Raw genomic sequence first — 24,500 nt, forward strand, 5'->3', positions numbered from 1 at the left:
ATCGTATAAAATAGCATATAAATGCATAGAAAACATCCAAGATGGATAATACAATAGCATGGAACAATCAAAAATTATGGATTGGAGACGTATCATGCTCCCCCTGCTGTATAATGGGATTCTGGGACGACCAGCCTTGGCCAAGTTCATGGCAGCATCACATTATGGTTACAACACTTTGAAGATGCCTGGACCGTTGGGAGTCATCTCCATCCCATCAGATGAGAAAGATGCAATTATCTGTGTGGACAGGATGTATCGGGATGCCGTCGCAGCAGAGGCTGCGGCAGCAACGGTCCCCGCCAAGGAAAGTGAAGGAAATAAGAGGGATTGTAGGACCTCCGGCAAGGAGTCCGGGAAGCGTGCCCCCTCTGAGTGCACGGCACCCGTTGACGACGTGTCGGAGTGTTCCAACATCAAGAGATCCAAGGTTGCAGCACCCCAAGTGAAGAAGGACCCGGCAGGGCTGGCTGGTGTTGATGGTACTTTCACCATCAGCGCCACCCTTGATGACAAATAGGAAAGCGCGCTCGTTACCTTCCTGCGGGCGAATATCGATGTGTTTGCTTGGCAACCATCTGATATTCCCGGTGTTCCCGGGGAGGTAATCGAGCACCACCTTGTTGTCTGCCCACATGCCCGACCCGTCAAGCAGAAAGTTAAGAAGCAAGCCTTGGAGCGGCAGCAGTTCATTGCCGAGGAAATCAAGAAGTTAGAGGCAGCTGGATTGGTCAGAGGAGTACTGCACCCTACATGGTTGGCAAACCCAGTGGTAGTTCGGAAGGCGAATGGGAAATGGAGGCTTTGCATTGATTTCACAGATCTCAATAAGGCTTGCCCAAAGGACCCATTCCCCTTGCCGCGCATTGATCAGATTGTGGATTCTACCTCACACTGCGATCTGCTCTCCTTTTTGGATGCTTACTCTGGATATCACCAGATCTTCATGTCCAAAGAAGATGATCAGAAGACATCATTCATCACTCCATGTGGTACATACTGTTTTTTCCGCATGCCTTTCGGATTGAAGAGTGTCGGGTCTACTTTTGCAAGAGCAGTCCACATTGGGTTTGAGCCACAATTACACAGAAACATAGAAGCCTATATGGATGATATTGTGGTCAAGACCAAGGATAAGGCCACCCTTATCTAGGATTTGGAGGAGACATTTGCTAATTTGTGTAAGATCAACCTGAAGCTTAACCCGAAGAAGTGTGTATTCGGTGTTCCCTCCGGCAAGCTACTTGGATTCTTCATGTCCCATCGGGGGATTGAAGCCAACCCCGACAAGATCAAGGCCATTGAGCAGACCCAAGCGCCAAGGACAGTTAAGGATGTGAGGCGCTTGACGGGACGCTTGCCGCACTGAGTAGATTCATCTCCAAATCTGTCGAGCGTGCCTTGTCGTTCTTCAAAATTTTGAAGAAGGCAGGGCCAATGAAGTGGACCCTGGAAGTAGAAACAGCCTTGCAAGAGTTGAAGGCTTACCTGTCATCTGTGCCCACCTTGGTTGCGCCCAAACCCCAAGAGCCATTGTTACTCTACTTAGCGGCAACCAATCAAGTGGTCAGTGCAGCCTTGGTAGCACAGCAGGAAGCAGATGAAGCAGAGAGCGGCCGGACCGCGGCAGAGTTAGAAGAGGATCAGAATAGCAGCAAGCATGGCAACGAGGGCAACCCCAAGGACGCGGCAAGGAAGAAAGTGGTGCAGCGCCCAGTTTACTTCGTCAGCTCCTTGTTACAAGGAGGTAGATCGAGGTACTCTGGTGTGCAAAAGTTGATCTTTGGCCTTGTCATGGCCTCAAGGAAACCACGCCACTACTTCCAAGCCCATGAGATCACGGTTGTCACTCGTTTTCCGTTGCAGAGGATACTCTGAAACCCTAAGGCTACTGGCAGAATAGTGGAGTGGACTTTGGAGTTATCCAGCTTTTGTTTGAAGTTTGATAGCACTTCAACCATTCAAAGCAGGGCACTGGCAGAGTTTATTGCAGAATGGATGCCAACCCCTGATGAGGAAGCAACAGAAACAACTCTCCCCGGCAAGGAATCACCCCAAGAATGGATTATGTATTTTGATGTTGCCTTTTCCCAACAAGGTGCAAGAGCTGGCGTGCTTCTTTTTGGCCCCTCCGGGGAGCACCTGAAGTACGTCATCCAAATTCACTTTGCCCGGGAAGAAGCCACCAACACAGCTGAGTATGAAGGGCTCCTTGCCGGGCTCAGGATTGCAGCAGAATTGGGAATCAAGAAGCTGATCATTCGAGGAGATTCACAGTTGGTGGTGAGACAAGTCAACAAAGATTACCAAAGCCCATTGATGGAAGCATACGTTGAGGAAGTAAGGAGGTTAGAGGAGCGCGTTGACGGGTTGCAAATAGACCACGTACCTCGTGCGGAAAATAGCATAGCTGATCACCTGTCAAAGTGTGCTACGCAAAAGCTTCCTGTGGAACTAGGAACTTTTGTTCTCTGTCGGATTTCGGGTTTTGGCAAAACCCTTGAGGTTCGAACACTGGGGTGCGCACGAAGATCTCTCCTCCCCCTAGCTCACGCCCTCACCGCAGTCTCAAAGCTCAGCGCATCTAACTCACAGAACGAGAGACACAAGGTTTATACTAGTTCGGGCCACCAATGTGGTGTAATACCCTCCTCCAGTGTGGTGTGGTGGATTGCCTCTTGGACTGAGGATGAACAGTTACAAGGGAAGAACAGCCTCCTGAGGAGAGGTGCTCTTGTGCTTGGTAAGCTTGTGAGGCGACTGGTGGTCTGAATGATCCGTCCCCTTGCTAAGGTGGTGGCTAGTCCTATTTATAGAGGCCCTAGTCCTCTTCCCAAATATTGAGTGGGAAGGGATCCCACAACGGCCAAATTTGAAGGGAGAGAACTAGTGCAAGTTATCCTGACTAAAGGTGGTCTTCGCCTGCCAAAGGCTCTCGTGGTGATGCCGTCTTGGGCTCCACGGTGACCTCCGTCCTGCCGTCCTGCTAGTCTTGGTCTCGTTGCACCGAGATGGAAACCTTTGCCTGATGCCTCGGGACTCCTCACCAGCGCTTGCCTCTTTAGCACCAAAGAGGAAACGAGGACACTGCGCGCGCTGGCACCCGCCTGGCGCCCGCCTGGCCCCGGTCGTCATGGCTCACGTCACGGGAACCTCACGAGGTGCCCCTGGCCTTGATCTCTCCGCCCCTCACGAGCCAGCCTGGTGAGGCCGCCCCCGAGGAGGTCTTGCATCGTCCGCCTCGCGAGGCTTGGCCCCTCGCGAGGGTCTTGAGTGTTTGCTGGTGAAGATGGGCCATACAGGGCCGCGGGTGGAGCCACGCCGTGGGCCGCAAGCAGGCAAGTCTGGGGACCCCCGTTCCTAGGACGCCGACAGTAGCCCCCGGGCCCAAGGCGCGCTCGGACTTGGCTTCAAGGCGAGGCCAAGGGGCAAGTGCGGAGCGCCGCGGGCCCCAACAGCCTGCGGCCCCGCTTGACGCATGGCGATTGATTGGACGTGGGCGTCTTCGCTTCCCCACGCTGCCTCGGCAACTGCCCGAATTGACGAGTCCCTGCTGCATGCAGAGAAAAATCATCATTACCTGTGATCGTGGGGATCGCCGGTTGGCCTTCTCCCGCTATAAATGAGGAGGGGGGCGGAGCCCCCGTCGCTCATCTCTTCCTGCTCTGCTCGCTTCTTCTTCCTTGCTTCATTGCTAGTAGCGACACCCATGGCGCCTGCGAAGAGGTTCTAGGCCGCAGAGAAGGGGAAGGCCCGCCAGGAGGAGCCCGGCTCACCGCCACCCAAGAGGGGGTTAGCCCACCGCCGCGACGCAGTCGTGAGACCGGAGGTGTCAAGGCCTTGGTGCGAGCGGCCACCTCCTGGGTATCCGCTGCCTCTGTACGCCCAAGCTGAGGGCTCCGGAGGAAGAGGCGGTTAGCGACGCCGCCCACGCCGTGGTCGTGGTCGCCGCGCCATGATGACGCCCGCCATCGTCCTAGGAGCCCATGCCGCGAACTCCTCGCGCGAACTTGTGATGTGGGCGGTGATGCCCCCACGCACTTGGATTCTCTTTCCGCGGTTCTTCTCCGCCGAGATGCCGCCGAGGGGCCCCCTCGAGCTTTGGCTGCAGCACGCCGACTGCGACGCCCCGGCGACCGGAGGGTGGTTGAAGCCATCTCCCCAGGCAAGATATTCATGACCCGCGGCTGGGGCGAGGTTGCTCGAGTTTGCCGTGCGGAAGGCGCCCTCGCCATCCATTTTGAGTACGATGGCGCCTCCACCATGTTCTTCAAGATCTTCAACAAGGAAGGCCGCCGCCTGGAGTGTTGTCCAGGAGGGGGTCGTCAGGATGGCGCAGTGTCCATCGGCGAGCCTGCTGCTGGTTTCGCCAGCAGCTCCTCCAGCAGCAGCAGCGGCGCTTGGGAGTCCAGTGACTCTCATGAGCCCTACGAGACCCCGGAGACGAGCGACAACAGCTACGTGCCCTCGAGCTCTCGCCGTGCCCGGAGCAAGACCGCAGCTCTGGCCGCCGCCGTTGCTGATCTGGATGGGGTTGGCGCCGGCCTCCGATGGCCCACTGTTGATGATGGCATCGGCCGCACCGGCGCGTGTAGATAGGGCCCCTAGAAACTCCCTTCTTTTGTTCCCTGCGAGGAATCAAGACGGACCCCGCGGGGGCGTGTAAAGGGTCTATAATGTCTTTCGTTGATATTATCCTTATTATGACAATTTTGCGAACGCATGTCCTGTTTCGGCTCGGTCTCCCCTTTCCATCCCCGCGGCAGCTTGGTGCTCTACGCCGACAGGTCCCAGTCCCCAGGCAGGTTGCAGCCGTCGCTGGTATGCCAGGTCACGATGCCGTGGTCAAGGCCAGGAGGTGAGGGGCCCGAGGTCCAATAAGATCTCCTGAGGGGCGATGCTCAAGAGGTCCCCTTTAGCGCGCAAGCAGCCACCGAGAGGTAGGAAAGGGAGGCGACGTTGCCGCAACAAGGCTGCAACAAGTGAGAATCCTATGCCGTAGCGCTTGGTCGACCCGAGCGCGAAACTTATCTTTGCAGTCGAGAGTCGGTTCCTTGCGCTCCGCCAGACTCGCGTGTTGACAGCCGTAGTGTAGCCAGGTTAGGCCCTTGCGAGCCTCCCCATCTTCTCCACTCTCTTCTATGTTCTCTACGTCCTTAGGTCCCGGCCCTCGAGCGAGCTCAGCCGCCGCTGCTATGCCAGGTCGTGATGTCGTGGTCAAGGCCAGGGGGTGAGGGCTGGAGAGCCAGTAAGAGCTCCTGAGTCGCTATGCTCAGGAGCCCCCCTTTTAACGCGCAAGCGAATTGCATGGGAGAAGAGGGAGCCCACGGTACCGCCTGCTATTGTCCTCAGGAGGTTCCTATAGGTTAGCACGAGAAGGGACACATATTGCCACTACGATTGCTGGTCTGCCACTGGTCGCTCCACAAGAAGATGAAGGCACTGAGGTCCTGGTGAGGTGACGTGCGCGCGGCGGGCCGCGAGTCAGAGCTCGACCGCTCAGATTTGTCAGCGTTGCAGGGACGGACCCGAGCACAAGCACCGTGCCAGCGTGAGTAGCTCCTGTTGCGGAATGAGCATGAGGCAGATCGGCGACGCGGGCGGTTACGATGGGTGATAGCCAAGCAGGCGATAACCATAGATAGATTATGCATGGAAAGCGAACTAGCTTAGGTAAATGCAAGAATGATACATGCCACTGGGACGGACCCGAGCGGCCTGGGGACGATGCAGCCCGAGGACGATGCAGCCCGAGGGGCGCCCCCAACATGATAGGCTAAAGATGCAAAAGGATACATGCCGCAGGGGCAGGCCCATGCGACCTGGGAATAATGCAGCCCGAGGGATGCTCCCAGCTAAATAAACTTGGAAAATGTCACCTGGTTCCATTGTCGAAGGGATGTTGGGGCAGCTAAAGATGCGTGGCAAAGGGGTTGCTCCTCGTGAGCCACCGGGGCCCTGAGCCTCGGGAGGCTTTGGGGGTCCAGGCGGTTCCTTAAGGACCGTCTCCATCTGCGCTAGGACCGCGTGATGCCTGGCCTCCTGGGTCGCCAGGACGCTCCGCAGGCTGCGCTGGAAGGCGGCCGCCATGCTCGGCAGGCCGAACGGCATGCGAACATAGCTGTGAGGTGGGCCCTCACAACGTCCCACGCGCGAAGGCCAGAAGCGCTCCTGAGATGCGGCCCCGTTGAGCCCTGGGATGTCGACGCAGACGTGCAGCCCACCATCCTCGTCTGGATGGGGAGCTGCGCCAGGTGGGCGGCGGTCGCCGCGCATGGCTCTTGCTTCTTGAAGCTCTTGGGTAGTCTTGGTGATGAACTCCTGAGCACCAGGCGCTCCTCGCCCGGTGTCCTCCTGAGGGAGACATGTCGCAAAGCACGCCTCCACGTGGTGCCCGAGCGCCTCCCTCGTGATATTGGCTAGGTTTGAGGCCCTCCAGAAGAGAGCCCCCGAGCCTCGTCCGAGGAGGGCGCCGGGCACGCCTTCCTATGCGAGGGAGGGAGGCGCCCCAGGTGCGGGCGCTGATCCTGATGTGGCACCGCTAGAGGTGCCGCTCCCTTGAGGCCTTGTACGGAGTAGCTTCTTCTTCTTCTTCTTCTTCTTGGGGATGGCCTCAGGAGGGTATATGGTGCTCGGGTTGTCGGGGTCTTCGATTGCTGCGGCTTGGAAGGTGAGCTCGAGGGAACACACCGCATCTCTTTCTTCGCAGGGGACTGTGATGATCCCGCCGCTTCCTGGCATTTTGACGACGTTGTAGCCATGGTGGGTCACTGCCATGAACTTGGCCAGCGCTGGATACCCGAGGATGGCATTGTATGGCAGACGGATGTGGGCGACGTCGAAGTCGATGAGCTCGGTGCGGTAGTTGTCACGTTGTCCGAAGGTGACAGGGAGGCGAACCTGCCCTATCGGGGTGGTGGAGCCGTCGGTCACTCCTGAGAAGGGCTTGGTAGGCTGAAGCTGATAGTATGGCACTTGGAGGCTGTCGAATGTCTCGACGGACAGGACGTTAAGCCCTGCACCACCGTCAATGAGGGTCTTGGTGACTTGTGCATTGCTGATGATGGGTGAGCAGAGCATCGGGAGAGCGCCAGCAGTGGCCGCGCACTTGAGCTGGTCCGCCGAGCTAAAAGTGATGGCGCACTTGGACCATCTGAGTGGGCGCATGGCCTCGAGCCTGGGAAGGGCTACATTCACCTCGCGAGCAAACTGCTTGAAGATACGCTGAGATGATGGGGCCTGAGCTCTGCCCAAGATGCAGGCGATGGCACACGGTTCCTGGAAGCCCCCAGCCCCCTCGTCTTGATGGTGGTCGTCGTTCCTCCTTGGTGGCGGCGGCAGTGGAGGAAGACCGGCATTGCCCTGAGGGCGGTCCTCGCGTGGCTGATCCCTCCATGCGCCCTCACGAGGCCGATCCTGCCAGTGGTCCTCACGAGGCCGGTCGCGCCACTCCTGGCGGGGGCCGCGATCGTCCCAGCATCCTCCGCCGCATCCTCCTCCTCAGCCGTAGCCCGGTCATTGCACTCGGGGCGTCGACCGAAGCGTCCATCTCGAATGGCCCTGAGTTCTTGACAGTCGTTGGTGTTGCGGCTGTGTACGTTGTGGAAGGCGCAAAACGGACGACTGCTCTTGGACGATTCGGGATGGTCCCGGCCGCGCTTCGTGTCAGGCTCCGCCGCGAGCACAGCCACCCCTTTGCGCTTCACGTCTTTGGCCTTGGCTTTCTTCTCCTCTGGGTCGGTAGCAGGGAGCTCGAGGAGGGAAAGGCGCCCTTCCTCAGCTCTTGCGCAGCTCCTCGTGGATGGCGAGCTCCTCCTTCATCTTGACGTCGTGGACGCCATCAGAAAACGCCGAAATGATGGCCTCGTCCGTCACCTTGGGGAACTTGAGACGAACGATGTTGAAGCGCTGGATGTACTTCTGCAAGGTCTCTCCTCGCTGTTGCTTGATGCGGCGTAGGTCACCCGCGACCGGAGGGCGGTAGCGAGTGCCCTGGAAGTTGGCGACGAAGTGGTCGCGCATCTCATCCCAGGAGGAGATCGAGCCCGGGGGCAGGTTCAGGAGCCATGAGCGAGCACCATCCTTGAGAGCCATGGGGAACCAGTTCGCCATGACTTTCTCGTCGCCGTTAGCCGCCTCGATGCTCAGCTCATAGAGCTGCAAGAACTCCGCAGGGTCGGGGGTGCCGTCGTAGCGAGGAGGCAGATCCGGCTTGAACTTGCCCGGCCAGACGATGCCACACAGCTCAGGAGTGAAGGCGCGGCAGCCTGCCGTGGCCACCGGGGCCCTTTGCAGAGGTGGGGCCTGCCCTTGGTGTCCGCGCACCGCCACCGCAGGCGGCACACGGTCTTGTCGTGGTGGCACCGGGAGTGCAGGAGCGTTTTCTTGTGGCCGAGGAACTTCTTGGCAGCTTCCTTCTTCTCGCGCGGGCGCTTGACGCGGTGGGTCACGCTGGGGGGGCGCGCGCCTTGGCGCCAGAGCGCCGTCTTGGTGCGGAGCTGGTGGAGGTGCTCCGTGAGCTACGTCGCCCGCAGCTGGCGGCGGGCAAGGCAGCGAGAGGGAGGGTGCGGGGGAGCCCCCAGCGGCGCTGACGAGCTCGGCGATGCGGTCCAGCCAGTCCTCGTAGAGGTCGTCGACCTGGCAGTAGCGCAGGAACTCGCGTGCCATGAGCAGCGCGGCCTACGCGTCCGTGGGAGTGCGACGAGCGTGAGACGATGAGCCGGCTGGGGTCAGCGACAGAGTGGCGGTGCGGCCATCCCGCTGCACGGAGGGGTGCAGTGAGGACGCTTGCTACTCGTTTCCTGCCGGACCGGTGGCGGCGTTGGCGGCAGGTGACGGAGAACGACGGCAAAACCATTGAGGTTCGAACACTAGGGTGCGCACGAAGATCTCTCCTCCCCCTAGCTCACGCCCTCACCGCGGTCTCAAAGCTCAGCACGCCGAACTCACAGAACGAGAGACACAAGGTTTATACTAGTTCGGGCCACCAATGTGGTGTAATACCCTACTCCAGTGTGGTGTGGTGGATTGCCTCTTGGGTTGAGGATGAACAGTTACAAGGGAAGAACAACTTCCTGAGGAGAGGTGCTCTTGTTCTTGGTAAGCTTGTGAGGTGACTGGTGGTCTGAATGATCCGTCCCCTTGCTAAGGTGGTGGCTAGTCCTATTTATAGAGGCCTGGTCCTCTTCCCAAATATTGAGCGGGAAGGGATCCCACAACGGCCAAATTTGAAGGGAGACAACTAGTACAAGTTATCCTAACTAAAGGTGGTCTTTGCCTGCCAAAGGCTCTGGTGGTGACGCCGTCTTGGGCTCCACGGTGACCTCCGTCCTTCCGTCTTGCTGGTCTTGGTCTCGTTGCACCAATATGGAAACCTTTACCTGATGCCTCGGGACTCCTCACCTGCGCTTGCCTCTTTAGCGCCAAAGACGAAACGAGGACACTGCGCGCGCTAGCACCCGCCTAGCGCCCTCCTGGCCCCGGTCATCATGGCTTACGTCACGGGAATCTCGCGAGGTGCCCCTGGCCTTGATCTCTCCGCCCCTCGCGAGCCAGCCTGGTGAGGCCGCCCCCGACGAGGTCTTGCATCGTCCGCCTCACGAGGCTTGGCCCCTCGCGAGGGTCTTGAGTGTTTGCTGGTGAAGATGGTCCGTACAGGGACGCGGGTGGAGCCACGCCGTGGGTCGCAGGCAGGCAAGTCTGGGGATGCCCGTTCCCAGGACGCCGACATTCTCCACCTCTCTCAACCCTCAGTATCACCAACCACAATGGCCCGGAAAAGGAGAAAGTTGGACTACGGTAAGTGCTACCTCTTGAGCACTGCGTTGGTTTTCCCTTGAAGAGAAAAGGGTGATGCAGTAAAGTAGCGTAAGTATTTCCCTTAGTTTTTGAGAACCAAGGTATCAATCCAGTAAGAGGCCACGCTCAAGTCCCTCGCACCTACACAAACAAATAAGAACCTTGCAACCAACGCGATAAAGGGGTTGTCAATCCCTTCACGGTCACTTACGAGAGTGAGATCTGATAGAGATGATAAGATAATATTTTTGGTACTTTTATGATAAAGACTAGAAGTAAAGAAAGCAAAATAAACGACACCAGAAATAGCTAGGTGTTGGGAAATTAATATGATGGAAAATAGACCCGGGGGCCATAGGTTTCACTAGTGGCTTCTCTCACGATAGCATAAGTATTACGGTGGGTAAAAAAATTACTATCAAGCAATTGATAGAATTGAGCATAGTTATGAGAATATCTAGGTATGATCATGTATATAGGCATCGCGTCCGTGACAAGTAGACCGACTCCTGCCTGCATCTACTACTATTACTCCACACATCGACCGCTATCCAGCATGCATCTAGAGTATTAAGTTCATAAGAACTGAGTAACGCTTTAAGCAAGATGACATGATGTAGAGGGATAAACTCATGCAATATGATATAAACCCCATCTTTTTATCCTCGATGGCAACAATACAATACGTGTCGTTTCCCATACTGTCACTAGGATCGAGCACCGCAAGATTGAACCCAAAGCTAAGCACTTATCCCATTGCAAGAAATATCAATCTAGTAGCCCAAACCAAACTGATAATTTGAAGAGACTTGCAAAGATAACCAATCATACATAAAAGAATTCAGAGGAGATTCAAATATTGTTCATAGATAATCTTGATCATAAACCCACAATTCATCGGATCTCGACAAACACACCGCAAAAGAAGAGTTATATCAAATAGATCTCCAAGAGAATCGAGGAGAATTTTGTATTGAGATCCAAAGAGATAGAAGAAGCCATCTAGCTAATAACTATGGACCCGAAGGTCTGAGGTAAACTACTCACACATCATCAGAGAGGCTATGGTGTTGATGTAGAAGCCCTCCATGATCAATGCCTCCTCCGGCGGAGCGCCGAAAAAGGCCCCAAGATGGGATCTCACGGGTACAGAAGGTTGCGGCGGTGGAAATAGAGTTTTGGCTCCGTATATGATGTTTCCAGGGTATATGAGTATATATAGGCGAAGGAGGTCGGTCAGGAGAGCTATGAGGGGCCCACGAGGGTGGAGGGCGCGCCCAGGGGGTAGGCGCGCCCCCTGCCTCGTGGCCTCCTCGTTGATTGCTTGACATCAACTCCAAGTCCTCTGGATCATGTTTGTTCCTAAAATCACGTTCCCGAAGGTTTCATTCCATTTGGACTCCATTTGATATCATTTTCCTTCGAAACACTGAAATAGGCAAAAAACAGCAATTCGGGCTGGGCCTCCGGTTAATAGGTTAGTCCCAAAAATAATATAGAAGTGTATAATAAAGCCCATTAAACATCCAAAACAGAATATAATATAGCATGGAACAATCAAAAATTATAGATACGTTGGAGACGATAAAGGGGTGTCTACTACGCAACCTTCTTCTTGTAGACGTTGTTGGGCCTCCAAGTGCAGAGGTTTGTAGGACAGTAGCAAATTTCCCTCAAGTGGATGACCTAAGGTTTATCAATCCGTGGGAGGCGTAGGATGAAGATGGTCTCTCTCAAGCAACCCTGCAACCAAATAACAAAGAGTCTCTTGTGTCCCCAACACACCCAATACAATGGTAAATTGTATAGGTGCACTAGTTTGGCGAAGAGATGGTGATACAGGTGCAATATGGATGGTAGATATAGGTTTTTGTAATCTGAAAATATAAAAACAGCAAGATAACTAATGATAAAAGTGAGCGTAAACGGTATTGCAATGCTAGGAAACAAAGCCTAGGGTTCATACTTTCACTAGTGCAAGTTCTCTCAACAATAATAACATAATTGGATCATATAACTATCCCTCAACATGCAACAAAGAGTCACTCCAAAGTCACTAGTAGCGGAGAACAAACGAAGAGATTATGGTAGGGTACGAAACCACCTCAAAGTTATTCTTTCGGATCGATCTATTCAAGAGTTCGTACTAGAATAACACCTTAAGACACATATCAACCAAAACCCTAATGTCACCTAGATACTCCAATGTCACCTCAAGTATTCGTGGGTATGATTATACGGTATGCATCACACAATCTCAGATTCATCTATTCAACCAACACATAGAACTTTAAACAGTGACCCAAAGTTTCTACCGGAGAGTCAAGACGAAAACGTGTGCCAACCCCTATGCATAGGTTCATGGGCGGAACCCGCAAGTTGATCACCAAAACATACATCAAGTGAATCACGTGATATCCCATTGTCACCACAGATACCCACGGCAAGACATACATCAAGTGTTCTCAAATCCTTAAAGACTCAATCCGACAAGATAACTTCAAAGGGAAAACTCAATCCATTACAAGAGAGTAGAGGGGGAGAAGCATCATAAGATCCAACTATAACACCAAAGCTCGCGATACATCAAGATCGTGCCAAATCAAGAACACGAGAGAGAGATCAAACACATAGCTACTGGTACATACCCTCAGCCCCGAGGGTGAAATACTCCCTCCTCGTCATGGAGAGCGTCGGGATGATGAAGGTAGCCACAGGTGAGGGATCCCCCCTCCGGCAGGGTGCCGGAACAGTGTCCCGATTGGTTTTTGGTGGCTACAGAGGCTTGCGGCGGTGGAACTCCCGATCTATTCTGTTCCTCAATGGTTTTAGGGTATATGGATATATATATAGGCGAAAGAAGTCGGTAAGGGGAGCCACGAGGGGCCCACGAGGGTGGAGGGCGCGCCCAGGGGGTGGGCGTGCCCCCCTGCCTCGTGCTCTCCTCGTTGATCTCCTGACGTGCACTCCAAGTCTCCTGTATTGCTTTCTTTCCAAAAATAACTTTTCCGAAGGTTTCATTCCGTTTGGACTCCGTTTGATATTCCTTTTCCATGAAACACTGAAACAAGGGGAAAAAACAGAAACTGGCACTGGGCTGTGGGTCAATAGGTTAGTCCCAAAAGTAATATAAAAGTGCATAGTAAAGCCCATTAAACGTCCAAGATGGATAATATAATAGCATGAATACTTCATAAATTATAGATACGCTGGAGACGTATCAGTATCCCCAAGCTTAATTCCTGCTCGTCCTCGAGTAGGTAAATGATAAAAGAAATAATTTATGAAGTGTGAATGCTAGCAGGTGCATAAGTTTGATCAATGATAATTTCAATCACCTTTTCTAGCATCATCATATGTCATAACAATAGCTCAACTCATAGAACTTCTCATGATCAAGTAACAAGCTAATCACATGTTGAAGTATAGATCATAAACTTTCTTGAAAACTAACAAACCGTGTTATCAGTCATCAAACAATTACAATTCATCTTATTTTCAGGAAGAGTCTATGTCAGAGCTTTGATTTAGCAAACTCCACATACTCAACTATCATTTAGTCTTTCACAATTGCTAACACTCACGCGATATTTATGGGTTCAAAGTTTCAATCAGACACAGAGAAAGATGGGGGCTTATAGATTCGCCTCCCAACCTTTTACCTCAAGGGTAATGTCAACAATAATAGTTCATGATGCCTTACATCCAATTGGATATATATATCATAATCTTTCCAACACAAGGTGCTTGCCAAAAGATAGAATGTAAAAAGGAAAGGTGAAGATCACCATGACTCTTGCATAAGGTAAAAGACAAGAATAAAAGATAGGCCCTTCGCAGAGGGAAGCAGAGGTTGCCATGCGCTTTTATAGTTGGATGCACAAAATCTTAATGCGAGGGAACGTCACTTTATATTGCCACTTGTGATAGGGACCTTTATTATGCAGTCCGTCGCTTTTATTTCTTCCATATCACAAGATCGTATAAAGCTTATTTTCTCCACACTAAAAAGATCATACATATTTAGAGAGCAATTTTTATTGCATGCACCAATGACAACTTACTTGAAGGATCTTACTCAATCCATAGGTAGGTATGGTGGACTCTCATGGCAATACTGGTTTAAGGGATGTTTGGAAGCACAAGTAGTATCTCTACTTGGTGCAAGGAATTTGGCTAGCATGAGGGGGAAAGGCAAGCTCAACGTGTTGGGCGATCCATGACAATATACTTTATTTCAGATATAAGAAAACACAACCCATTACGTTGTCTTCCTTGTCCAACATCAACCTTTTAGCATGTCATATTTTAATGAGTGCTCACAATTACAAAAGATGTCCAAGAGAGTATATTTATATGTGAAATCTCTCTTCCTTCAATATTCTTTCATGAATTGTTCAAGTGACCAATACAATGTTTGCTAACCTTCAATAAATTTACCACCTCTACTTTTTATATGTGAAGTCATTACTCCCCATGGGATAAGAATATGAAACATATATAATTTGGGATTTATGACATTCAAATCATTCAACCATTTACTCATAGGATATAAGTGAAGCACACGAGTAAATGACAAACTACTCCAAAAAGATATAAGTGAAGATCAATGAGTAGTTAAATAATTATGTAGCTATGTGAAGACTCTCTCTCATTTAAGGATTTCAGATCTTAGTATTTTATTCAAACAGCAAGCAAAGCTAAAGAAAATAAAACGACGCTCCAAGCAAAACACATATCATGTGGTGAATAAAAATATAGCTCCAAGTAAAGTTACCGATGAACGAAGACGAAAGAGGGGATGCCTTCCGAGGCATCCCCAAGCTTAGGCTCTTGGTTATCCTTGAATATTACCTTGGGGTGCCTTGGGCATCCCCAAGCTTAGGCTCTTGCCACTCCTTATTCCATAGTCCATCGAATCTTTACCCAAAACTTGAAAACTTCACAACAGAAAACTCGTAAGCTCCGTTAGCGAAATAAAACAAAACACCACTTAAAGGTACTGTAATGAACTCATTATTTATTTGTATTGGGGTAAATATACTGTATTCCAACTTCTCTATGGTTTATAAATTATTTTACTAGCCATAGATTCATCAAAATAAGCAAACAACACACGAAAAACAGAATCTGTCAAAAACAGAACAGTCTGTAGTAATCTGTAACTAACGCAAAATTCTGGAACTCAAACAATTCTACCAAAATAGGACGACATAGATAATTTGATTATTGATCTGCTGCAATTGGAATCAGTATTTTATCACGTTCTGGTGATTTTAAACAATTGTTTTCGTGAACAGAAAGTTTCTGGAATTTTCAGCAAGATCAAATAACTATCATCCAAGAAGATCCTATAGGTCTTACTTGGCACAAACACTAATTAAAACACAAAACCACATATAAAAAGAAGCTAGATGGATTATTTATTCCTAAACAGAACCAAAAAGCAAAATTCTAAAATAAAACTGGGTTGCCTCCCAAGAAGCGCTAACTTTTAACGCCCCTAGCTAGGCATGATGATTTCAATGATGCTCACATAAAAGATAAGAATTGAAACATAAAGAGAGCATCATGAAGAATATGACTAGCACATTTAAGTCTAACCCACTTCCTATGCATAGGGATTTTGTGAGCAAACAACTTATGGGAACAAGAATCAACTTGCATAGGAAGGTAAAACAAGCATAACTTTAAAACTTTAAGCACATAGATAGGAAACTTGATATTATTGCAATTCCTACAAGCATATGTTCCTCCCTCATAATAATTTTCAGTAGCATCATGAATGAATTCAACTATATAACCAGCACATAAAGCATTCTTTTCATGATCTACTTGCATAGAAATTTTACTACTCTCCACATAAGCAAATTTATTCTCATCAATAGTACTGGGAGCAAACTCAACAAAATAACTATCATGTGATTGAAAATTAAGATCGAGATGACAAGTTTCATGGTTATCATTATTCTTTATGGAATATGTGTCATCACAATAATCATCATAGATAGGAGGCATGCTTTCATCATAGTAAATTTGCTCATCAAAGCATGGGGGACAAAAAATATCATCTTCATCAAACATAGCTTCCCCAAGCTTGTGGCTTTGCATATCATTAGCATCATGGCTATTCAAGGAATTCGTGCTAACAACATTGCAATCATGCTCATCATCCAAAAATTTAGTGCCAAACATTTTAATGCATTCTTCCTCTAGCAATTGAGCACAATTATCGGAATCCTTATTTTCACGGAAGACATTAAAAAGATGAAGCATATGAGGCACCCTCAATTCCATTTTTTTGTAGTTTTCTTTTATAAACTAACTAGTGATAAAACAAGAAACTAAAAGATTCGATTGCAAGATCTAAAGATATACCTTCAAGCACTCACCTCCCCGGCAACGGCGCCAGAAAAGAGCTTAGTTGACGGGGTGTGAGTGCCGCTTACCTAGCCTCCCCGGCAACGGCGCGAGAAAAGAGCTTGATGTCTACTACGCAACCTTCTTCTTGTAGACGTTGTTGGGCCTCCAAGTGCAGAGGTTTGTAGGATAGTAGCAAATTTCCATCAAGTGGATGACCTAAGGTTTATCAATCCGTGGGAGGCGTAGGATGAAGATGGTCTCTCTCAAGCAACCATGCGACCAAATAACAAAGAGTCTCTTGTGTCCCCAACACACCCAATACAATGGTAAATTGTATAGGTGCACTAGTTTGGCGAAGAGATGGTGATACAGGTGCAATATGGATGGTAGATATAGGTTTTTGTAATCTGAAAATATAAAAACAGCAAGATAACTAATGATAAAAGTGAGCGTAAACGGTATTGCAATGCTAGGAAACAAAGCCTAGGGTTCATACTTTCACTAGTGCAAGTTCTCTCAACAATAATAACATAATTGGATCATATAACTATCCCTCAACATGCAACAAAGAGTCACTCCAAAGTCACTAGTAGCGGAGAACAAACGAAGAGATTATGGTAGGGTACGAAACCACCTCAAAGTTATTCTTTCGGATCGATCTATTCAAGAGTTCGTACTAGAATAACACCTTAAGACACATATCAACCAAAACCCTAATGTCACCTAGATACTCCAATGTCACCTCAAGTATTCGTGGGTATGATTATACGGTATGCATCACACAATCTCAGATTCATCTATTCAACCAACACATAGAACTTTAAACAGTGACCCAAAGTTTCTACCGGAGAGTCAAGACGAAAACGTGTGCCAACCCCTATGCATAGGTTCATGGGCGGAACCCGCAAGTTGATCACCAAAACATACATCAAGTGAATCACGTGATATCCCATTGTCACCACAGATACCCACGGCAAGACATACATCAAGTGTTCTCAAATCCTTAAAGACTCAATCCGACAAGATAACTTCAAAGGGAAAACTCAATCCATTACAAGAGAGTAGAGGGGGAGAAGCATCATAAGATCCAACTATAATAGCAAAGCTCGCGATACATCAAGATCGTGCCAAATCAAGAACACGAGAGAGAGAGAGATCAAACACATAGCTAATGGTATATACCCTCAGCCCCGAGGGTGAACTACTCCCTCCTCGTCATGGAGAGCGCCGGGATGATAAAGATAGCCACCGGTGAGGGATCCCCCCTCCGGCAGGGTGCCGGAACAAGGTCCCGATTGGTTTTTGGTGGCTACAGAGGCTTGCGGCAGCGGAACTCCCGATCTATTCTGTTCCTCGATGGTTTTAGGGTATATGGATATATATATAGGCGAAAGAAGTCAGTAAGGGGAGCCACGAGGGGCCCACGAGGGTGGAGGGCGCGCCCAGGGGGGTGGGCGCGCCCCCTGCCTCGTGCTCTCCTCGTTGATCTCCTGACGTGCACTCCAAGTCTCCTGTATTGCTTTCTTTCCAAAAAATAACTTTTCCGAAGGTTTCATTCCGTTTGGACTCCGTTTGATATTCCTTTTCCTCGAAACACTAAAACAAGGGGAAAAAACAGAAACTGGCACTGGGCTCTGGGTCAATAGGTTAGTCCCAAAAGTAATATAAAGTGCATAGTAAAGCCCATTAAACATCCAAGATGGATAATATAATAGCATGAATACATCATAAATTATAGATACGTTGGAGACGTATCAGAGACGTATCAAGCATCCCCAAGCTTAATTCCTGCTCGTCCTCGAGTAGGTAAATGATAAAAACAGAATTTTTGATGTGGAATGCTACTTAGCATAATTTTCAATGTAATTCTCTTATTTGTGGTATGAATATTCAGATCCGAAATATTCAAGATAAAAGTTTAATATTGACATAAAAGTAATAATACTTCAAGCATACTAACTAAGCAATTATTTCTTCTCAAAATAACATGGCCAAAGAAAGTTCATCCCTACAAAATCATATAGTTTCATCATGCTCCATTTTCGTCACACAAGAATGCTCTCATCATGCACAACCCTGATGACAAGCCAAGCAATTGTTTCATACTTCAGTAATCTCAAACTTTTTTCAACTTTCATGCAATATATGAGTGTGAGCCATGGATATAGCACTGTGGGTGGAATAGAATATGATGATGGGGGTTACGTGGAGAAGACAAAAAAGGAGAAAGTCTCACATTGACGCTGCTAATCAATGAGCTAGGGAGATGCCCATCGATTGATGTCAATGCAAGGAGTAGGGATTGCCATGCAATGGATGCACTAGAGCTATAAATGTATGAAAGCTCAACAAAAGAAACTAAGTGGGTGTGCATCCAACTTGCTTGCTCACGAAGACCTAGGGCATTTGAGGAAGCCCATTGTTGGAATATACAAGCCAAGTTCTATAATGAAAAATTCCCACTAGTCTATGAAAGTGGCAAAACAAGAGACTCTCTATCATAAAGATCATGGTGCTACTTTGAAGCACAAGTGTGGAAAAAGGATAGTAGCATTGTCCCTTCTTTTTTTGGGGGGTGCCTTTCCCTTTTTTTGGACTTTCTCTTTTTTTTTTATTTGGGACAATGCTCTATGAATGATGATCATCACACTTCTATTTATTTACAACTCAATGATTACAACTCGATACTAGAACAAAGTATGACTCTATATGAATGCCTCCGGCGGTGTACCGGGATGGGCAATGAATCAAGAGTGACATGTATGAAATAATATGCATGGTGGCTTTGCCACAAATACGATGTCAACTACATGATCATGCAAGGCAATATGACAATGATGAAACGTGTCATGATAAACAGAACGGTGGAAAGTTGCATGGCAATATATCTCGTAATGGCTATGGAAACGCCATAATAGGTAGGTATGGTGGTTGTTTCGAGGAAGATATAAGGAGGTTTTTGTGTGATAGAGTGTATCGTATCACGGGGTTTGGATGCACCAGCGAAGTTTGCACCAACTCTCAAGGTGAGAAAGGGCAATGCACGGTACCGAAGAGGCTAGCAATGATGGAAGGGTGAGAGTGCGTATAATCCATGGACTCAACATTAGTCATAAAGAACTCAATACTTATTGCAAAAATCTACAAGTCATCAAAAACCAAGCAGTACGCGCATGCTCCTAGGGGGATAGATTGGTAGGAAAAGACCATCGCTCGTCCCCGACCGCCACTCGTAAGGAGGACAATCAAAGAACACCTCATGTTTCAAATTTGTTACACAACGTTTACCATACGTGCATGCTACGAGACTTGCAAACTTCAACACAAGTATTTCTTCAAATTCACAATTAATCGACTAGCACAACTTTAATATTACTACCTCCATATCTCAAAACAATCATCAAGCATCAATCATTTCTTAGTATTCAACGCACTTATAAGAAAGTTTTTACTAATCTTGGATGCCTATCATATTAGGACTAATTTCACAATTTAAGCAAATTACCATGTTGTTTTGTAGGACTCTCAAAATGATATAATTGAAGCATGAGAGAACAATAGTTTCTATAAGACAAAACCACCACCGTGCTCTAAAAGATATAAGTGAAGCACTAGAGCGAAAGCTATATAGCTCAAAAGATATAAGTGAAGCACATAGAGTATTCTAATAAATTCCGAATCATGTGTGTCTCTCTCAAAAGTGCATCCAGCGAGGAATATTGTGGTAAAATAAAAACAAAGACTCAAATCATACAAGACGCTCCAAGCAAAACACATATCATGTGGTGAATAAAAATATAGCTCCAAGTAAAGTTACCGATGGACGAAGACGAAAGAGGGGATGCCTTCCGGGGCATCCCCAAGCTTTGGCTTTTTGGTGTCCTTGGATTTACCTTGGGATGCCTTGGGCATCCCCAAGCTTAGGCTCTTGCCACTCCTTGTTCCATAATCCATCAAATCATTACCCAAAACTTGAAAACTTCACAACACAAAACTCAACAGAAAATCTCGTGAGCTACGTTAGCGAAAGAAAACAAAACACCACTTCAAGGTACTGTATTGAACTCATTCTTTATTTATATTGGTGTTAAACCTACTTTATTCCAACTTCTCTATGGTTTATAAACTATTTTACTAACCATAGACTCATCAAAATAAGCAAACAACACACAAAAAACAGAATCTGTCAAAAACACAACAGTCTGTAGTAATCTGTAACTAACAGAAACTTCTCGAAATCAGAAAAATCTACCAAAATAGGAAGACCTAAATAATTTGATTATTGATCTTCTGCAATTGGAATAAGTATTTTATCACGTTTTGGTGATTTTTAACAACTGTTTTCGTGAACAGAAAGTTTCTGGAATTTTCAGCAAGATCAAATAACTATCATCCAAGAAGATCCTATAGGTTTTACTTGGCACAAACACTAATTAAAAAACAAAGACAAATCTAAACAGAGGCTAAATCAAAGATTTATTCCCAAACAGGAGCAAAAAGCAAAAAAAACTAAAATAAAATTGGGTTGCCTCCCAACAAGCGCTATCGTTTAACGCCCCTAGCTAGGCATAAAAGCAAGGGTAGATCTAGGTATTGCCATCTTTGGTAGGCAATCCATAAGTGGCTCTCATAATAGATTCATAAGGTAATTTTATTTTCTTTCTAGGAAAGTGTTCCATGCCTTTCCTTAACGGAAATTGGAATCTAATATTTCCTTCCTTCATATCAATAATTGCACCAATTTTTCTAAGGAAAGGTCTACCAAGAATAATAGGACATGAAGGATTGCAATCTATATCGAGAACAATGAAATCTATGGGCACATAGTTCCTCTTTGCAACAATAAGAACATCATTAATTCTTCCCATAGATTTCTTAATAGTGGAATCCGCAAGATGCAAGTTTAGAGAACAATCATCAAATTCACGGAAACCTAGCAAATCGCACAAAGTTTTTGGAATCGTGGAAACACTAGCACCCGAATCACACAAGGCATAGCATTCATGATCTTTAATTTTTAATAGTAGGTTCCCACTCATCATAAAGTTTTCTAGGGATAGAAACTTCCAACTCAAGTTTTTCTTCATAAGGTTGCATTAAAGCATCAACGATATGTTTGGTAAAAGCTTTATTTTGACTATAAGCATGAGGAGAATTTAGCACAGATTGCAACAAGGAAATACAATCTATTAAAGAGCAATTATCATAATTAAATTCCTTGAAATCCAAGATAGTGGGCTCATTGATATCTAAGGTTTTGACCTCTTCAATCCCACTTTTACCAATTTTTGCATCAAGATCTAAAAACTCTGAATTTTTGGGATGCCTTCTAACTAAAGTTGACTCATCTCCAGTCCCATCATTATCAAGATTCATATTGCAAAACAAAGATTTAATAGGGGACACATCAATAACTTTTAGATCTTCATCTTTATTCTCATAAAAAATCCGGTTTAGTGGCCATCTTATTAACTAAGGTGGCCTGCTTATCCGAAATTTCGGCAATTAATTTTTCGAGATGAGCAATCTGAGATTTCAAACCATAAAATTCTTTAGACATATCGTCGAGCTCTTTATTCATGTAACCCATAAAGATTTTTTGCTCCTTAAGCTCATTTCTAAAGAAATTGTTATGCTCAAATTGTAAAGTCATGAAACTTCTGACGTTGTTTTCAATCTCTTCTAACCTTTTAAGGTGAAGATCACCAAATCTAGGTAGAGCCATCATGACAAACAAGAAATCCAACACACAAGCAAACAAGAGGCAAGCGAAAAAGAGGCGAACGGAAAAGAGGGCGAATAAAATGGCAAGGGTGAAGTGGGGAGAGGAAAACGAGAGGCAAATGGCAAATAATGTAATGCGAGGGATAAGAGTTTGTGATGGTACTTGGTATGTCTTGACTTGTGCGTAGACTCCCCGGCAACAGCGCCAGAAATCCTTCTTGCTACCTCTTGAGCACTGCGTTGGTTTTCCCTTGAAGAGGAAAGGGTGATGCGGTAAAGTAGCTTAAGTATTTCCCTCAGTTTTTGAGAACCAAGGTATCAATCCAGTAAGAGGCCACGCTTAAGTCCCTCACACCTACACAAACAAATAAGAACCTCGCAACCAACGCGATAAAGGGGTTGCCAATCCCTTCACGGTCACTTACGAGAGTGAGATCTGATAGAGATGATAAGATAATATTTTTGGTACTTTTATGATAAAGACGAAAAGTAAGGAAAGAAAAATAAACGGCGCCAGAAATAGCTAGGTGTTGGGAAATTAATATGATGGAAAATAGACCCGGGGGCCATAGGTTTCACTAGTGGCTTCTCTCAAGATAGCATAAGTATTACGGTGGGTAAAAAAGTACTGTCGAGAAATTGATAGGATTGAGCATAGTTATGAGAATATCTAGGTATGATCATGTATATAGGCATCATGTCCGTGACAAGTAGACCGACTCCTGCCTGCATCTACTACTATTAATCCACACATCGACCGCTATCCAGCATGCATCTAGAGTATTAAGTTCATAAGAACAGAGTAACGCTTTAAGCAAGATGACTTGGTGTAGAGGGATAAATTCATGCAATATGATATAAACCCCATCTTTTTATCCTCGATGGCAACAATACAATACGTGTCGTTTCCCCTACTATCACTGGGATCGAGCACCGCAAGATTGAACCCAAAGCTAAGCACTTCTCCCATTGCAAGAAAGATCAATCTAGTAGGCCAAACCAAACTGATAATTCGAAGAGACTTGCAAAGATAACCAATCATACATAAAAAAATTCATAGGAGATTCAAATATTGTTCATAAATAATCTTGATCATAAACCCACAATTCATCAGATCTCGACAAACACACCGCAAAAGAAGAGTTACATCAAATAGATCTCCAAGAGAATCGAGGAGAACTTTGTATTGAGATCCAAAGAGAGAGAAGAAGCCATGTAGCTAATAACTATGGACCCGAAGGTCTGAGGTAAACTACTCACACATCCTCGGAGAGGCTATGGTGTTGATGTAGAAGCCCTCCGTGATCAATTCCCCCTCCGGTGGAGCGCCGGAAAAGGCCCCAAGATGGGATCTCACGGGTACAGAAGGTTGCGGCGGTGGAAATAGGTTTTGGCTCCGTATATGATGTTTCCAGGATATATGAGTATATATAGGCGAAGGAGGTCGGTCAGGAGAGCTACGAGGGGCCCACGAGGGTGGATGGCGCGCCCAGGGGGTAGGCGCGCCCCCTGCCTCGTGGCCTCCTCGTTGATTGCTTGACTTCCACTCCAAGTCCTCTAGATCACCTTTGTTCCGAAAATCACGTTCCCGAAGGTTTCATTCCGTTTGGACTCCGTTTGATATCCTTTTCCTTCGAAACACTGAAATAGGCAAAAACAGCAATTCGGGCTGGGCCTCCGGTTAATAGGTTAGTCCCAAAAATAATATAAAAGTGTATAATAAAGCCCATTAAACATCCAAAACAGAATATAATATAGCATGGAACAATCAAAAATTATAGATACGTTGGAGACGTATTAGTAAGCCTCTCCCCATCGAGCTATCCGCTCCCGGCAGAGACCCTGCCAGAAACAACTCCTCACAGCCTGCCGAACCACCCCCTCCAGCCGGGCCTATGGACCCCGCGAACGAGGCTGGTGCTCCCGCAGCCGAGGATGTGCCGCTAGTCCTCGTTGCCGAGCCTCGGGCTCCAACTTGGGCAAGGCACATCGTCCACTTCCTCCAAACCGGAGAACTCCCCGGCGACCCAGATGAAGCTGAGAAACTAGCCTGGAGGGCCAGTATGTATTAGTTTGTCGATGACACTCTATACAGAAGGAGGCCCAACGGTGTGAAATTGAAGTGTGTCTGCCGGGAGGACGGAAAGGAACTGTTGGCTGAGATTCACAGAGGAATGTGCGGCTCACACATTGGATCAAGGGCATTAGTTGGGAAAGCATTCTAGCAAGGATTCTATTGGCCCACAACTCTCCAAGACGCAGTTGAGCTCTTCACGACATGTGAAGCTGTCAGTTCCATTCCAAGAAAACACACCTACCTGCCCAAGCTCCAATCCATCTATCATGGCCATTTTCGGTCTGGGGGCTCGATATCCTCGGCCCCTTCCCCTGAGCAATCGGGGGTTTTGAATTCTTGTTCATCGCCATCGACAAGTTTACAAAGTGGCCGGAAGTGACTACCGTGAGGAAGGTGACTGCTCAGTCAGCTATCAAGTTCTTGAAAGAATTGGTGTGTCGTTTCAGAGTTCCGGCAAGGATCATCACTGACAACGGCGCCCAATTCACGAGCCACACCTTCATGCAATATGTTCAAACCCTCGGATGCAAGATCTTAT

Source organism: Triticum aestivum, chromosome 7D (genome assembly GCF_018294505.1).
Source record: "Triticum aestivum cultivar Chinese Spring chromosome 7D, IWGSC CS RefSeq v2.1, whole genome shotgun sequence".
NCBI classification, from domain to species: Eukaryota; Viridiplantae; Streptophyta; class Magnoliopsida; order Poales; family Poaceae; genus Triticum; species Triticum aestivum.